General features: G+C 41.6%; 1 non-coding gene across 1 annotated transcript; it reads right to left on the bottom strand.

The window, feature by feature from the left end:
* Nucleotides 1–405: 405 nt before the first annotated feature.
* LOC114039916 lies at nt 406–512 on the bottom strand. Its single transcript, XR_003568716.1, has one exon. It is a non-coding gene; the product is annotated as a U6 spliceosomal RNA (small nuclear RNA).
* Nucleotides 513–2390: the final 1878 nt, after the last annotated feature.

Genomic DNA, 2390 nt, shown 5'->3' with positions numbered 1-2390 from the left:
TCTATCTATCTATCTATCTATCTATCTATCTATCTATCTATCTATCTGCTTTAGGACAAGACTACATGGCAGTTGTGTGAGTTTGCCCTTTAGTTTGCCAAGAGTGAACTTTCAGCTTGGGGCAATTGCAGATTTCTTACAGAAGCACATGGCAAAAGTAGACACGTACATACTTTCCAGGAAGACAGCAGTGAAGGGTATCTATCACTTGGGGAATGAGACTTGGACCTTATTACATACAGCAAGTGATCAAGATAGTACAGGTCTGATGAGATGTTGTGTTGTTCATTCAGCAAACCTAAAATATGATTGCCGTCTGGAAGGACTTTATAAGCTATTTGAATACTTGATGTGTTTTCTATATCGGCTATGAGTCTTTTTATGTGACTTGTGTGTTTTCTATATCTGTTTATGGAACGCTTCACAAATTTGTGTGTCATCCTTGCACAGGGGCCATGCTAATCCTCTCTGTATCGTTCCAATTTTAGTATATGTGCTGCCGAAGCGAGCGCTGTATCTGTTTATGATCTCATGTGAGTCCTTTCTGTGGAGTGAAGTAAAGGAATCCCTGTACTTTATACCCGTATTGTTACCTTGAATACATTTGGGGGAACTTAGACAGGAATTTCATTTGGAGATTTTTTTGAAGTGACTTCATAATGAGACAAAGAGAAATTGATTCTTTGAGGTAGCCCCTAGATTGGAGACTGTCTATATGAGCCCAGTGTATAAGGGCGCCCTGGAATGGAAGAATTCACAACAGTTCCCTTTGCAGAGAACTGAGCTCAGATTTGCCAACCATCCTGGTGAATCCTTAGCTCTCCCATAGGGTCTTCTTACCCGGCCTTTTTCAGATTCACCTTAACCCTTGTGGTTTTTACTCTCTCTAAAAAGGTTCTCCTTGGAACTGCCAGACAGGTAAGCCCCTCTACAATGGACTTGCACTGTCCAAACAACTCACTGTAATAGTAGGGAGTATATCTCTGAGAGAGGGAAGAGAGATAGAAAAATTCTGATCTGCTCCTCATTTTGTGGTTTTAACCTTTGCTCTTCCTCCAGCTGCAGGGGCAAATGAGTGAGCCTCTTTCTCCAATAGAGATGATGCTCAGGGGCTCACCTTTTTTTCTAGGTCAGGCCTTTGAACTGTCAACTTTGGGATTACTCACAAGGCAAGCCCCAAGACCAGCATTACCCTGATAAATTTCCTTTCTCTGGCCAGAAAGGCTGGATTCTGAGATCACAGTCCCCAGAAATCAAAATCCTCCCTCCTTTGCACAGGAGGTTAAAGTTCAGGAATATCTTTCACATGTCTTTCATATAGGCAAGCACATCTTTGTTTCTGTAAGAACTTTGTCTTGGCCTCAGGTGTCTCTTGTGTCTGGGAAACTGCTGTCAGGCCTCTAATCTCTAGTGTGGGCTCAGAAAGTTGCAAGCCAGTACATTTAACACGACATTCTTCTGCCCCAAGGTGGCCAGTTGCAGTCCCTGAGGGGGACAAGGTGGTTTGCATTTATGAGCTTCCTACATACATCTTTTGAAGTAGCTGAAAACAAAGAGCCCAGAACAAAGGCATCCTCTGTAGTTTGCTGCTCTGTCCTATGAGGGAGAAAAGGGAAAAAAAAAATTGAGAGCCCTCTATTGATTGTCTTCTATAGCCCAGCACTGAGTCTTATGAAAGTTGCAATAATCAGCTCATTTTAAGCCTAGGAGCAATATAATGGCCCCTCAGGTGCATATGATTCCCTTCTCTGCTGCTTTAGGTTTATATTAAACGAAAAGTTAGGATTATCATCATAATTGTCTGAGGCCCCAGTGAAGACAATTCTGAACATTTAGGCAGCCGTTTGACTCTCTGCCTTAATTTATATTTATATTTATATTTATCTTTTGTTAACTCTTTGCCTCTTTGTTGTTGAGATCCAGAAACATTTGAGTAAAAAGAAGCATCAGAGTATATTACAACATCTATTAATAGACGGGCCTTGAAAGGGAAAACTGGAAAAATATTAACATTTTTTCTTGGAATTTCCCTCAGTCCTGGAAGAGGTGGGTATAACTGATGGAATCAGCCAGAGTCTTTTTCAATATAAGGTACCCATAGGGCCAATAACCCTCCTCATTCTCTCCCTTTTCCTACCCAGCTCAATCCTACTTTCTCTTTCTCTGAGTCAGTTGCCCCTGTACTGCTAACCCTTTTCAGCTGGATTATTGACATCTCCACTTCTTCCCGTCTGCTGCCAGACTTTCAAAAACTCCTTTTTCTGTTCTGAACTGACTTTTCCTTTCACACAAGCTCCTCATGGAATTACCAAGTTCCTTACCCAGTCAGAACACACTTTCTGTGGAAATGATTCTGATTGATTCAAGAAGGAGTCCAGGCCTTTTTCACA

Source organism: Vombatus ursinus, unplaced genomic scaffold (genome assembly GCF_900497805.2).
Source record: "Vombatus ursinus unplaced genomic scaffold, bare-nosed wombat genome assembly UNPS02012319.1, whole genome shotgun sequence".
NCBI classification, from domain to species: domain Eukaryota; kingdom Metazoa; phylum Chordata; class Mammalia; order Diprotodontia; family Vombatidae; genus Vombatus; species Vombatus ursinus.
This window is presented reverse-complemented; position numbering and strand designations above follow the sequence as displayed.